This window comes from Oryctolagus cuniculus, chromosome 12 (assembly GCF_964237555.1).
Source record: "Oryctolagus cuniculus chromosome 12, mOryCun1.1, whole genome shotgun sequence".
NCBI classification, from domain to species: domain Eukaryota; kingdom Metazoa; phylum Chordata; class Mammalia; order Lagomorpha; family Leporidae; genus Oryctolagus; species Oryctolagus cuniculus.
The window spans coordinates 38,375,472-38,391,617 of record NC_091443.1 but is presented as its reverse complement, the minus strand read 5'-3'; positions in this window follow the sequence as shown (position 1 = coordinate 38,391,617).

Below are 16,146 nucleotides of genomic sequence, written 5' to 3'. Positions count from 1 at the left end.
TTAGCTGAACAGAGGAGGTTCTAGTGAAGAAAATTCGGGAACCATCAGGTCATATTCAGCCTACCTAGTAAATTGTATTATAACAATCATTGAATGCTATGCCAGGCAGTGGGTTAAGTATTTTGTAATTCATCATCACATTCACATATCTTTGTGATGGAGACATTTTACAAGGAGGAAATTCTGGCACTAAGATAAAGTAACTTTTCTGAAGTGGTTCTGATTATTTGGTTATCATTTGAACCTTAGTATGTGTAACTTAGGAGCTCTCTTTCTGTATCATTGACTATGTTGTTTTATAATCTAATTTTTATTTCAAAATTATTTAGAGTAAATAGTTTGTGGCACCACTGATTTTGATAAACAACAAATTGATGGCCGGCGCCGCGGCTCACTAGGCTAATCCTCCACCTTGCGGCGCCGGCATACCAGGTTCTAGTCCCGGTCGGGGCGCCGGATTCTGTCCCGGTTGCCCCTCTTCCAGGCCAGCTCTCTGCTGTGGCCTGGGAAGGCAGTGGAGGATGGCCCAAGTGCTTGGGCCCTGCACCCCATGGGAGACCAGGATAAGTACCTGGCTCCTGCCATCGGATCAGCGCGGTGTGCCGGCCGCAGCGCGCCAGCCGTGGCAGCCATTGGAGGGTGAACCAACGGCAAAAGGAAGACCTTTCTCTCTCTCTCTCTCTCTCTCACTATCCACTCTGCCTGTCAAAAATAAAAAAAATTAAAAAAAAATAAATAAATAAAAATAAAAAAAAACAACAAATTGATAAGCTGGATCAGGAATGTATTCATATCTGAAGTCAGAAAAGCACTAACTTTAGTGCCATAAATGATATATATAAAAATGTTGTAAATTTTGTTTTCTAAGGGTTTCTCAAAAACAGTACTGTTGATGTGTGAGGTCAGATAATTATTTGTTGAGGAAGGCTGTCATGTGTTTTGCTAGATATTTAGCAATATGCTTGGCCTCTACCCAGCAAACACAAATAATAACTCCTTTCCCAGACAACCAAAAATATCTCTGGACATTGTCCTGTGGTACAAAATTTCCCCTAGTTGAGAATCACTGGTTTAAGTAAAAGAGGTAATAATACAGTCTATTTCACTTTCTGTTACTTTAAACATTTGTGTACAAGAGTCTGTGCAGACACATGCTTTCAAATATCTTGGGTATATGTATTAAGTAGTGGAATTATTGGGTCATATAGAAATCCATGTTTAACTTTTTGAGGAACTACTAAACTCTTTTCCATAGCAGCCCTACTATTTTACATTTTGGCCAGCAATATATTAGTATTGAGGATCCTTTTGTTGTGGGGATGGGGATCTTTAAATTACCTTATGGGGATTGAGAGCCCTGGATGGTTTTAGAGAGATCCCCCTCCTGCTAGACACAGTCCAGGTTCTTGCCTTCTGTATGTAAGAGTACAACCGAGAGACCTAGACAAAGCAGAAAAGCAAGATTTACTGAAAGGCAAAGGGATACTATACACTCAGATGTGAATGTGGGCAACCTCAAGAAAGAGAATTGTTCCCATCCAGGTTGGGGTCATCCTTTTATAGCGTAAGAGTGGTGCTCAGGGCAGGGCCTGATTAAAGATCTAAATGAAAGGATGTGGGACAGGGCTGCACGTGGAAATCTCCCAGGGTGTCATGGTGTTTGGAGCTCAGTGGAAAGTGAGGCTTAGCTACATGATAAAGACTGGGTGTGTTGGGTCTTCAGCCATGTTGAATTGGTTGGAAGATGATGGGATTGGCACAGTGCAGGCCTTAGTTCCAAATCCCTTCCAGATTCCCTGCTCCATCCAGATCACTATGTAATGACTTGTTTCTTTCTTGAAGATTTCAAGATTTTCTCTTTGGACAGTTTCATTATAATATGTCTCAGTGTGGATCTCTTTGACTTTATCCTTATTACTATATTAATTATAATTTATTACTTCTATCTAAATGTGCTTTGGTACAGATTATCTAACCTTTCTCTGTCATCCAACCCTTCCCAGCCTCTAATATTCACTCATGTAAGAGTTTTTAGCTTCCATGTATACAAAAGAATATATAGTATTTGTTCTATTTTGTGGGCATCAACACATGAATTTGGAGTTTGGGTGGGCACAGTTCAGTCTACAACAGGGTCATGTCTTTATCAAATTTGAAAACATTTTGGCCATTATTTATTGTAAACTTTCTGTTTTTTTCTATATCTCTTTTCCTCCTCAAAATTGCTGAAATGCATATACTGATATGTTTGGGTAGTATCCCATAAGTCTCTTTGACTCTGTTCATTTTTTAAAAATATTTACTTATTTATTTAAAAGGCTGAGTTACAGAGAGGGAGAGTCAGACAGAGACAGGGACAAAGACAGAAAGAAAGAGACAGATCTTCCATCCACTAATTTACTCCCCAAATGGCCACAAAGGCCAGCACTGGGCCAGGCTGAAGCCAGGAGCTAGGTTCTACCTCCAAGTCTCCCTTGTGTGTGTGTGTGTGGGGGGGTCCAAATGCTTACACCATCTTCTGCTGCTTTCCTGGCACATTAACAGGGAGCAGCATTGGAAGCAGAGTAGCCAGGATTCAAACCAGCATTCATATGGGATCCCAGCATCACAGGTGGCTTAATCTTCTGCACCACAACACCAGGCCAGCTCTGATTACCTATCTGCATTCTTTTTTCTTTCTGCTCTCCAGAGGGTACTTTTAATGGCCAATACTCAAATATGCCAATTCTTTCTTCCACCTGTTCAAATCTTACATATACAAGGAACTTTAAAAAAGTTCATGAAAAATGGGTGTTGTGAGAAAAGCTGCATGGGTTTCAAATTTTTTTCACAAAATAAACATTTATATATTTTGAAAGACAGACAGATACAAAGAGGAGGAGATCTTCCGTCCACTTGTTCACTCCTTAAATGCCCACAACTACTAGGCTGGGCTAGGCTGAAGCCATGAGTTGGGAACTCAATCCAAGTTTCCCATGTGGGTGGCAGGGATCCAATACCTAAGCCTTTACCCACTGCCTCTCAGACTGCACATATGGCAAAAAGCTATAATCAGAGGTGCAGCAGGGGTTTGAACCCAGGCACTCCAATATGGAATGTTCATGCCCCAAGCAGCATCTTTTTTTTTTTTTTTTTTTTTTTTTTTTTTTTTTTTTTTTTGACAGGCAGAGTGGACAGTGAGAGAGAGAGACAGAGAGAAAGGTCTTCCTTTGCTGTTGGTTCACCCTCCAATGGCCGCCGCAGCCGGCGCGCTGTGGCCGGCGCACCACACTGATCTGATGGCAGGAGCCAGGTGCTTCTCCTGGTCTCCCATGGGGTGCAGGGCCCAAGCACTTGGGCCATCCTCCACTGCCTTCCCAGGCCACAGCAGAGAGCTGGCCTGGAAGAGGGGCAACCGGGAAAGAATCCAGCGCCCCGACCGGGACTAGAACTTGGTGTGCCGGCGCCGCAAGGTGGAGGATTAGCCTAGTGAGCTGCGGCGCCGGCCCCAAGCAGCATCTTAACCACTATCCCAAACACTCACCCCTAGACCTACCTTTTATTTCCATTTTGCATAAACTTTTTAAGAAACCCTTATATTGATGCATCCTATCTCCATTTGAGATCTTTTCACTGTACTCCATTCTGTTTCTGTGCCTATTTCACTTTCTCTCCCTCATGAGTAACTCAAACTGAAATCAGATTAGAATCCATTTTTCAAGATCCTGTCTCAACATCACATCTTGTTTACCTTCAGTCATTACTTTAACTCTTCTACTCATCTTGCTCTATCCATCTCCTAACGTGTTCCAAAGTCAGAACTCTCTTCTGTCTCTCAAATTCTCCTGCTAGTCTGTCTGATAATTCTAGCTTATTATCAACAAATTCTTATATTTTCATCTCAGATTTAAATGTTCCCTTCACTTTCTTGCCATAATTAATAATGCATTTGTCTCCCTGAAAGACACTTATTTCTCTACAACTCTCTCAACCATAGTCTTTGTCTCCTATATGATTTTCCTCCATCTTGAGATGGGACAGTTGTCCTCTGATTCTCTACTGATACTTTAAAAGCATTTCTTCTTTATTCTTAATTATTTTTCAGTAAATATTTAAGTTAACAAATGGAAGTTGCATATATTTATCATGTATAACTTCTTAAAAAATATATACATAGAGGGGCTGGCACTGTGGTGTAGTGGATAAAGCCGCTACCTGCAGTGCCAGCATCCCATATGGGTGATGGTTCAAGTCCCAGCTGCTCCACTTCTGATCCAGCTCTCTGCTATGGCCTGGGAAAGCAGTAAGACAATGCCCAAGTCCCTAGGCCCCTGACCCATGTGGAAGACCTGGAAGAAGCACCTGGCTCCTAGCTTTGGATCGGCCTAGCTCCAGCCGTTGTGGCCATGTGGGCAGTGAACCAGTAGATGGAAGGCTTTTCTCTTTCTCTCTGCCTCTGTCTCTCTGTAACTCTGCCTCTCAAATAAATAAATAAAGCTTTAAAAAAATTTACACATACACACACACACACACACACACACATTGTAGAAAGGCTATATTGAGCTAATTAACATAGGCGTTACCTCACATATTTTTAATTTTCTTGCGGTGAAATTCCTTAAAATCTACTCTCTTAGCAATTTTAAAGAATGTAGTACATTGTTATTAACTCTAGTCACCACTTTGTACAATAGATCTCTTGAACTTATTTCTCCTAATTGAAATTTTGTATCCTGACAAACATTCTCCCAACCCCTCCCATTTACTTCATGTACATAAAATAAATATACCTCTTTTGAAATTTGTAACATCATATTGTTATATTGCTGCTTCTCTCAATCAACATGAAATCAACTCTTTGTGAATGATAAATATGGATAATCTACCTTAAACTATGTTGTCAAGAACTGTGAAGGACTTAAAATTTTAACCTACTGGTAAACTAACAAGTTATGCTGCTACAGTTTCATAGACATTGGCAGAAGATATGAGACTTTTGAATCAGAGGCAAAGGATTTTATTACTCAACACAATAGGCATTATGATTCGAATCACTTCCACTCACTCCCCTCATGTTCCATGGGGATAGGGGGCAAGGAAAATTCATACGCAAGTGTATACTGCATACCAGTGGATTGTGTCAGAAATAAGAACTTCAACCTTGAGAAACATCCAGTCTTACAGGAAATATACTAGGAAAAATTACCCAATCTTTGCCCCAGAAGAAGACATTATCTTAATTATACTAGTCAAGAAACATATTGACCCTCTACACTGGAGAGAAGCATTATCTCTGTCTTCCAAGGCTATTTGTTACACAAATATCCTAGAAAAGATAGTCTGGAATGAAAGTTGTCACAAGATCTGTAGACTTGAAAGAGACCCATAGAGAATTTTTCTCCTCCAAGATATGGCCCCTATCCTCCAATCATGTTTTCTTTACCTACTTGCTGACTTCTTTTTATACCTGGACCTTGACGTCAGCATAGTAGCAACATCTCCAAATACTGATTTTACTGATTTTTTAAGAATTCCAACTTCGGCCACTATGTCTTATGCTTGTAACATAATCTATAAACCCAGTGCAGTAACGCTTCAATCTCATCAGATATTCCAAGACATGAATCCAAATATTTCTCAATACCCATCTGCTCTTACCTACTCACTTTTCTCCTTCTATAGCAATAGAATATACAGCCCAAGGCTGGCACTATGCCTCAGTGGGTCACCACCTGGACTGCCAGCATCATATATGAACACCCAGTTTGAATCTTGGCTACTGCACTTCTGATCCAGCTCCGTGCTAATGTGCCTGGGAAAGCAGCAGAAGGTCCATGCACTCGGGCCCCTGTCACCCATTTGAGAGACCTGAATGGAGTTCCAGGCTCCTGGCTTCAGCCTGGCCTTGCCCTGGCAATTGTGCAACCACTTGGGGAATGAGCCAGTGGATAGAAGATCGGTGTGCATATGTGTATGTGTGTGTGTGTCTTGTGTCTGACTTTCCCTCTCTCTAACTCTGGTTTTCGAATCAATAAATAAATCTAAAAATAGGGAATATATGGCCCATAATTATACTCAAGCTCTTAAAATTTCTTAAATTTGCTGCTCCTCTCTTCTCTAATTACTGCCTTGAAAACTCCCTAATTCTCTTCTAATTAAATTATCTCTCCTCTTTGTACCTATAGTAGACTAAACACTGCTAGAGAAAATGATATTTGATATAATTACCAAAGCTTCAAATTGCTACCAGGCATATCTATATACTAGTCAAATAAGATCACATCATTACCCAAGATTACCATTTTATAACTTCCCATTTCTCCACAAATTCTTCCATTTCATTTAACACTCCACTTCATTCATAGTTTGTCTCTTGCATCACTCATCAATCTGATAGAACCCATCAGAAAGGAACTTCCTCATCCTCTCATCTTCAAATCACTCCATCTTTCTCCATACATATTATTGCTTTTTCCATCTGTTACAATGGGGAAAATTAGTTGATACCATCAAAGAGCTAGCTCAGCTAGACACAAAAGATCACATATATTCCTTTATATGAAATATTCAAAATAGATAAATCAATTAAGACACAAAGTAGCTTTGTGGTTGCCAGTAGGTGGGGGCAAGAAGGACTGCAATGAGTAGTACCTGCTTAATCGGTCCAGGGTTTCCTTTTGGGGGATCAATTTAGGAACAGAGATTCTGTGAAGATAATGAATTTATTTGGGAGTAAGCAGAAGGATTATAATCTGGTATGTGCATGTCATAGCAAATCAAGGGCACATCTGTAGAGACTGCGGTATGGGAAAATTTTAAAGGTAAAAGAGAGAAGTACATGTAATTTGTTTTGAAACAAAGAAGACATTGGTTTTAGAGGCTTATCACAGGAGATGATGTCAGCTCTTTAGTGAAGAGTATGTATCAGGCAAGTCTTATAAATCTGGCAAGCTGTCTTTCTGACTCATGTAGCAAGCTACAGTCTGGAAAGTCCTTGGAAAAAGCTCTTATTACAGGCATATATATGTAAAAATCCTTTAGCCCTTTGTAAAAGCTTTTATCGTAGGCATATGTACACAAGGACCCTCCTACATAACATTCTGGCTTGACACAAGCAGGATTGATACAGTGATTCCATTCAGATTCTGGCCACTTTCCCAGGGAGATGAAACTAGCTAAAGATGGTGGTTGCACAACACTGTGAATGTATTAAATGTCAAAAAATTATTCATTCAAAAATGGTTTATTTTCTTATGTAAATTTCACTTCAATAAAGATTAAAAAATAGTCTATTTCTTCCCACAGGTTTGATTATCCCTTCTTCCTCATTCTCCCATGATTGATGATATGAAACCCTGCATCAGCAGTTTCTCACTCTCTATTGGATCAGGCTCACCAACCCACAAATAAGCTCTATTATCTTACATCTTAAAAGACCATGATGACTGGGGGCCAGTACTGTGGCATTGTAGGCTAAGTCTATGCTTACTGTGCCGGAATCCCATATGGGTGCAGGTTCATTTCCCAGATGCTCCTTTTCTGATCCAGCTCTCTGTTTCTGGCCTGGGAAAGCAGTGGAAGATGGCCCAAGTGCTTGGGACTCTGCACCTACATGAGAGAACTGGAGGAAGCTCCTGGCTCCTGGCTTTGGATTGGCCCACCTCTGGCCACTGCAGCCATTTGGGGGGTGAGCCAGCAGATGGAAGACCATTCTCTCAGTCTCTCCCTCTTTGTAACTCTGCTTTTAAGAAACAAACAAACAAAAACTATTAATGACAACAAAATAGAAAACCTCCCTTGACCTCTATTGAATAATCATCTGGAGAACTTTTAAAAATCATTTATTTTTATCTATCTGAGAGGCAGAGAGACAGAAATGGACAGACAGAGTGACAGATAGAAAGACAGAAAGAGCTTGTTTACTCCCCAGTCACCCACAATGGCAGAGGCTGGGCCAGGCTAGTTCTCCCATAGAGGTGGCAGGGACACAACTACTTGAGCTATCACCTGCTGTCTCCCAGGATCTACATTATCAGGAAGCTGGAAGCAAGGGTAGAGCTGAGAGCTGAACCAAGGCACTCTGATATAGGACATAAGTATCCTAACTGGAGTCTTAACAACTACACCAAATGCCTATCCCAGGAAAACTTTTTTAAAAAAGACCTTGTTCTTCTCCTAGACCAAATGAAATCAGATGCTGGGAACAGGGGTACTGGGCATCAGTAGTTTTAACTCAGTTAGGGTTGACAGCATCTGGCTTACAGTAGCTATCCTCCTGGCATCTGTTAGGAATACTTTTAGCTCCAAGTAATAGAAAATCTAATTGCGAGAGGATAATAATAATAAGGAATTATCTTTTTAATCTCCTATACAAGAAGTTAGAGATAGGCAGTCCAGGACCGGTGATGCAGTTTGACTAAGAACCGAATCTTTTTCTATCTCTTCAAGGCACCATCCTCAGTATGTGCAAATAGCTCTTGGTCCTCCACCTTGTTGACTCATGGTAGAATGACTGCCAAGTATTGTGTCCTTACTCCAGCATCCCAAACAGAAGGAACAGGCAGAGGCAAAGGTTTCTCCTCATATGGCTCTTTGCTTTGGAAAGAAAGTCCTTAATTAGATTTTCCTTATGAGCACATCTTGTTAACCAGAACTTGATTATACAACATTCATAGAGACAGCACTGGCAAAAAGAACCAGGGTTCATAAGAGTGGATTAGGTTAATTGTGAGGTGGGGAGCATGCTACTTACTCTTGAGATGAAGGGATCTTCACCAGTAATAAAACTGAAATTCTGAGAGACAGTATCTGCTACTTAGAAAATGTACTATGTCTGTCACACAATTTCTCTCTTGCCTGTCCCAGGAATTAACTGTAGAGCATCTGCTATTTCCTCATTACCCATTTTATCTCCAGGCCACTTTAAACTGGCTTCCCATGGGACCAATTCATTGAAACTATTTTTAACAACATCACCAACCATTCCTGTGTTGCAAAGTCCAAAAGTCATTTTTTCTGACTTTATTTTATTCAACTTTCCAGTAACATTTGATATAAACTGACCACTCTGTCTCTTTAAGCACTCTCTTCTCCGTGCTTCCATGACAACATACTTTTCTGGATTTCTTCTTCCTTTACCATGTGATCTTCTTGGTCTTCTCTATTGACTCTTCTCCCTATACCTAACCCCTTTATATTAGAGTGTTCAGGGCTTGGGTCTGTATTCCCTTCTCAGTGAATCTCAGCCAGGCTCTTAGTTAAAATTAGTTCCTACACTGTGATGAACTTAACCATTCTTATATTCAATTTCCTAGGCAATCCGGGACAATACATCCAAGTGGTACATTTCCACTGGGTATCAAGAAAAAGAGGGATAGAGAAAGAGACCGTGGTGGGGAACTGGCGATGGGATTAGAGACAGGGAGAAGAGGGAGAGGGTTTGAACTTAAAAGAACTTTTGAGTATAGCCCCTCAAACTTCTGTATTCCCTATTTCTGAAAATGGCAATACTAGCCATCCAACAGTTCTCAGCAAAAATGTAGAGGTCATCCTGATTTTCTAATCTTTCTACATCCAGACCATTAGCCTATGATGAAATTTTATCTTCAAAATATATCCTGATTTTATCCACTTTTGTCTCTATCATTGTCACCTTGGTCCCAGTCACATTATCTTTGAACTGTACTACAAAAATAGCTTCCTAATTATTTTCCTAGCCCTTATAGTCTCGACTAGGTATTCAGCATAATTTTCTAGCAATATAAAGTAGATCATTATAGTGCCCTGTTGAAAAATCTTCCAGGGGCCAGCCTTTGTGCCCTAGCAAGTTAAGCTATCACTTGGGATGTGGGCATTCCATATGGAGTTCTGGTTCCAGTCCCAGCTGCTCTGCTTCTGATCAAGCTCCCTGCTGGTGCTCCTGGGAAGGCAGTGGATGATGACTCAAATACTTGGGTTCTGCCACCCATGTGGGAGACTAAGATGAGATTCCTGGCTCCTGGCTTCACCTGGCCCAGACCTGGCTGTTGTAATCATTTGGGAAATGAACCAGTATATGGAAGATTGATCTCTCTCTTCTCCATTTCTCTCTCTCTATCTCTGCCTTTCTAATACATAGATAAATCTTTTTTTAAAAAAGAATAAAAATCCTCCAGTGGTTTTCAGATGCATGAAGAACAAAATCAGACTTATTATGGTCTTTTTGGGACTCTATATGATGGCCTCCCTCTATGTCTTTGTCTTGTACTATTTTGCCCCCATACATTCTGACCCAATATAATGGTCTTTCTGACCATATGTGTAACTTGATCTGCATCATGGACTTTGCACTTGATGTATTCTCTGACAGGAGAATTCTTTGCTAGGCCTGTCTCCTTCTCATCTTAAAGTCTCAGCATTATTACAGTGAATGCTGTTGAGGCATGATTCAGTTCACTTTACTAAGCTGGCCCACACATTCCTCAGCTGCTCTGAGTGTTGGTTGCTAGGAACTTTGGTTAATTCATTTTCAAGAGAAGCATTCTCAGTGCCACCGGCATTGTGGCATAGAGGTAAAGCCACCAGTTAGTGTCCTGGCTGCTTCACTTCTGATCCAGCTCTTTGCTAATGGCCTCAAGAAAGCAATGGAAGATGGCCCAGGTATCTGGGCATCTGCTACCCACATAGGAGACCTGGAAGAATCTTCTGGCTCCTGGCTCCTTGCTTCAGCCTTGCCCAGTCCTGGCTGTGGTGGCCATCCAGGAAGTAAACAAGCAGATGGAAAATATTTCTCTCTCTCTCTCTCCCTATTGCTCTGTAACTCTTTCAAATAAAAGAGAGAGAGAAAGTAATGTTCTCAAAGAGAAGCTTCAGAAGTCACATCACCACCCCTCCTGGGAGGTTACAATCACAATTTGCTGCCTCTCCACTTCACTAGCAGCCCCATACCCAATGACTGACTAAACAGGAACACAAAATGCTGACCTGCTTGCCTTAAGGTAAGAACAATAGCATGTCATAGTTCATGCCCTAAGGCTGCCCATTGGATCTGCCTAAAATTAGGCTATGGCTGAGATCATACCAATGCCTACCTTTGCAAGCAATCTGTCCATTTCATGCAAGTTGTCAAGTTTATTGGCAGAAAATTGTTTGTAATATTCTTTTAGTATCTGTAGAATTTGTAGTGATGTTGCTTTCTAAATTTATGATATTGGTAGTTTGTGTCTTCTCCCTTTTTTATTGATTGATTTTATTGGTGTTATCAGAGAATCAGCTTTTGGTTTCATTGGTTTTTCTCTATTGCTTTTTTGTTCTTGTAGTTATTATTTCCTTTATTTTGTTTACTTCAGGTTTAATTTGCTCTTCATTTATTAGTCTCCTAAGGTTAATGATTTGAAACCTTTTCTAATATTATTGTTTAGTGCTATAATTTTTTGAAGTTCTGTTTTATCAACATCCTACACATTTTTTTCAATTCTTGTAAATCATGGGATTTTATTATTTAGAGTAGCTTTAGTTTTGTACAAAAATTGAACAGTTTCCATATCAATCTCATTACACAGTTTACCCTCCTAGTAACATCCTGCATTATGTATAGTGCATTTGGTAAGATTAGTGAATCAATATTGATACATTGGGGCCAGTGCTGTGGCACAGTAGGCTGCCTCCACCTGCAGCATCGGCATTCCATATGGGTGCCACTTTGTATCCTGGCTGCTCCTCTTCTGATTCAGCTGTCTGCTGATGGCCTGGGAAAGCTGCAGAGGGCTGACAAATTATTTGGGCCTCTGCACCCACATGGAAGACCCAGGAGAAGCTCCTGGCCCCTGGCTTTGGATTGACTCATCTCCGGCCATTGCGGCGATTTGGGGAGTGAACCAGCAGGTAAAAAATCTATCTCTCCCTCTCTCTGTAACTCTACCTCTCAAATAAATAAATAAATCTTTTAAAAAATATTGAGACATTACTATTCACTAAAGGCCATAGTTTATATTAGGATTGTGTTGCTCAGTTTTACAGGTGATTTGAAAGTCTGTTACTTATTTCCCCAAAATTTGGGAATTTTCTAGATATCATTCTCTTTTATTTAGCTTATTCCACTCTGGTCATAAAACATTGTTTGTATGATTTGAATCCTTTTTGATGAATTCGCATTTGTTTTGTGGCCTAGATCATGCTGTCTTTGTAATTATTCCACGTGGACCTAAAAAGAATGCATATATATTTGTTGATAGGTGGAGTGTTCTATAATAGTCAATTAGTCAATTTGTTTGATAGTGTTGTTCAAATCTTCTGTATCCTTACTGATTTTTCTTTTTTTCTTTCTCTCTTGTTCTATCACTTACTGAGAGATGTGTGAATTCTCTGACTATAATTGTAGATTGTGGATTTCTTCCTGCAGATCTAACACATTTTACTTCAATATTTTGATGCTTCATTATTAAGTGTTTAAGAAAGAGAACAGCAGCGGCCAGAGAAATGGACGCTAAGATAAGGAAGGAAATTGAGTTTGATTTTTTAAACAAGAAATTACATATGTGATAAAATAAGTCATGAAGGTATAAAGTTTAGAAAGAAATAAAGGAACAAAATTGTTTTGTGTGCAGATAACATGATTATCCTGTATTGAAAAAGTTGGGGCTGGTGCTGTGCTGGAATGGCTTAAGCCATGGCCTGCAACTCCATCATCCCATAAGGGTGCTGTTTGAGTCCTGGCTGCTGCATTTCCAATCCAGCTCCCTGCTAACGTACCTGTGAAAGCAGTGGAAAATGGCCTGTGTTCTTGGGCCCTTGCATCCACATGGGATGGAAAACCTCTGTCTCTCCCTCTATCTGTACCTCTACCTCTCAAATAAATAAATAAATAAATCTTCTTCCATTCTGAAGAAGCTCTTGACTGCTGCCTTTGGCTTGGTCTGCCTTTGGCTTGGTCCAGTCCTGGTCACTGCAGCCATTTGGGGAGTGAATCAGTGGATGGTGAAGCTCTCTCTCTCTCTCTCTGCCTCTCCTTCCCTTTGTGTATAACTATGCCTTTCAAATAAATAAATCTTAAAAAACAAGAAAATTCCAAAAACCTGACAATATTAACAATGAATAAACCCTCCTGGAACTAACAATTGATTATAGTACAGAATGCACAGTTAATATACAGAAGTCAATTGCTTTTTTTTTTTTTTTTGACAGGCAGAGTGGACAGTGAGAGAGAGAGACAGAGAGAAAGGTCTTCCTTTGCCGTTGGTTCACCCTCCAATGGCCGCCGTGGCCGGCGCACTGCGGCCGGCGCACTGCGCTGATCCGATGGCAGGAGCCAGGTGCTTCTCCTGGTCTCCTGGCACTTGGGCCATCCTCCACTGCCTTCCCAGGCCACAGCAGAGAGCTGGCCTGGAAGAGGGGTAACCGGGACAGAATCCGGCGCCCCGACCAGGACTAGAACCCGGTGTGCCAGCGCTGCAAGGCGGAGGATTAGCCTAGTGAGCCATGGCACCGGCCGTCAATTGCTTTTTTATATACCAGCAATAAACTATTGGTATTTGAAATTAAATACTCAGTACTATCTAGATTAGTTTAAAAATTAAACTACTGCAAAATAAACTTAACAAAATATTACAAAATTTATGAGGAAAACTATAAAACTCTGATAAAATATTTAAATAAATGAAGTATTCCATGTTCATGGAAATGAAGCTCAATGTTGTTGTCAGTTCTTCTCAATCTATTTATAGTTTCATTGCAATCACAATTAAAATTTAAGCAATTGCCTAGAACACATCCTTGCTTGTGAACTATGTACCTATGGATGGAAAGCTTCTCTTAGGTGTTCCCCAAGCAATTCAAAGTCATTGTATGCAAAAATAGACTGTTTTACTCATTCTTCTAATATTGTCAACTAATTTACTAATTTATGCGAGCTTTATGTCACACTTCTTCAACCCTGCCCTACCCTGGACATTTCATTATTTTCAAACTAGATTAAAAAGTCTTGTGACCTTAAGAATTTTGATTCTGATTTATATTTTCCAAATTTATGATTTATTTAAAGTGCAAATTTGATTACACCAACTCCATTTAACTTCCAATTCCTACTGACAACAGAATCAAGGCCAGAATACTTAATGAAATGAAAGGCCATTCATAATCTATCCCATCTTATTTCCTACCATTTCCCACCTTGAATTCTATATTGTAATATTACTAAAATGCTTATACTCCCCCACAGTATCTTACCCTCGTATTAACCCATCTATAATGAATTCCACGGTTTTCTGCTCATCTACTCCCACCTCTTTTTTTTTTTTTAAGATTTTATTTATTGATTTATTTGACAGGCAGAGTTACAGAGAGAGTGGGAGGGACAGAGGTTTTCCATCTGCTGGTTCACTTCCCAAATGGCCGCAATTGCCAGGGCTGGGTTGATACAAAGAGAGGAGCCAGGAACTTCTTTGGTGTCTCTCATGTGGTTCAGGGGTTCAAGCACTTGGGCCATCTTCCACTGCTTTCCCAGGCCATAGCAGAAAGCTGGATCGGAAGAAAAACAGCCAGCGGAACACAAACCGGCACCCATATGGGATGCCAGTGCCTCAGGCCCCCTCCCACCTTTTTAATTTGCAAACTCCTCTCCAAACTTCAAGATTCAGGCATTATCTCCTCCAGATCCTCTTGAATGTTCTTCATAACCATTACTTGCCTCCTCCAAAATGCCATCTATCAGTTTACCTGGTGTGGTTAATTTTATCAACTTGGCTGGGCCATGGTATCCAGATATTTGGTCAAACATTATTCTGTTTCTGTGAATATATTTTCTTGATGACATTATTATTTAAGTCAGTGTATTTTGAGTAAAGCAAATATGCTTGGCATCACCTAATCAGGTAACAGCTTCATTAGAGCAGACTGATGTACCCTAACCCCAGCAAAAAGCATTTCTGCTGGCAGAGGACTTCAGATCTGATCTGCATAATCGGCTTTTCCTAGGTCTCCAGCCTGACTGCTTTTGGACTCAAAGTGCAACTCTTTCTGAGGCTTGCTGGTCTCCATGATTTTGGACTCACTAAACTTCTTTAATTGTACAAACCAGTCTCTTAGAATAAGCGCGCGTGCGCTCTCTCTCTCCACACACACACACACACTCTTGTTGCTTCTGCTTCTCTGGATGCCCCAATACAGTGTTTTTGGCTAGTTTGCACTACATTTGATTCATAATTTTATTCCCAGAATTGACAGGAATTCCTGACACATTGTGGGATCCTGATATATTTGGACTTCAGAGTATTCATGATCTAATATTCTTTTGCTATCAGTAATGAAAGAGGAGTTAATTTTTCTTCTTCATCTATATAGTGCTAAAGCCCAAGTCATATGTGGGTATTTCAGAAAATAGTGAAAATGAAAATAAATTTATTTTGGTACAAAAATTTTGAAATTCATGCACATGAGGGGCCTTCAAAATGCTGATGTAAAAATGTATAACATAAAATGCTATGCATTGATTTAAAACTAATTTTGCACCAAAATAAATTATCTTTAAAATTTATCATTTTTAAAATGTATTTAAAAGGCAGAGCAAGAGAGAAAGTTCCATAAACGGTTTACTCCCCAAATGCCCACAACAGCCAGGGGTGGGCCAAGCCAAAGCCGGGAGCTCAGAACATTGTGTGGGTGTCCCCAGTGATGCCAGAGTCTCAATTAGTTCAGCCATTATCTATTTCTTCCCAAGATATATCAGCAAGAAGCCGAAGTGGGGTAGCCAAGACTCAAACCTAGCTCTCCAGTATGGCACAAGGGCAAACCAAGCACTGACTTAATGCAGTGGGCCACAACATTTGCCCCTAAACTTTTGTTTTTGTTTTAAGATTTATTTATTTATTTGAAAGGCCAAGTTATAGAGACAGACAGACACATACACACACACACACACACACACAAATATTCCACCTGTTGGTTCTTTCCCCAAATGGCTGCAATGGCTAGGGATGGGCCAGGTGTAAGCCAGGAGCTTCATCTGGCCTCCCACATGGGTGGTAGAGGCCAACTACACAAGCTAGATGGAAAGTGGAGCAGCCAGGACTCAAACCCACACTCATATGAGATTCCAGAATCCTAGGCAGCTTAACCCACTGAGCCACAATGCTGGCCCCAAGCTTATCTTTTAAATCCATTTTCCATGAATTTTTAAAGTACACTTGTAGGAGG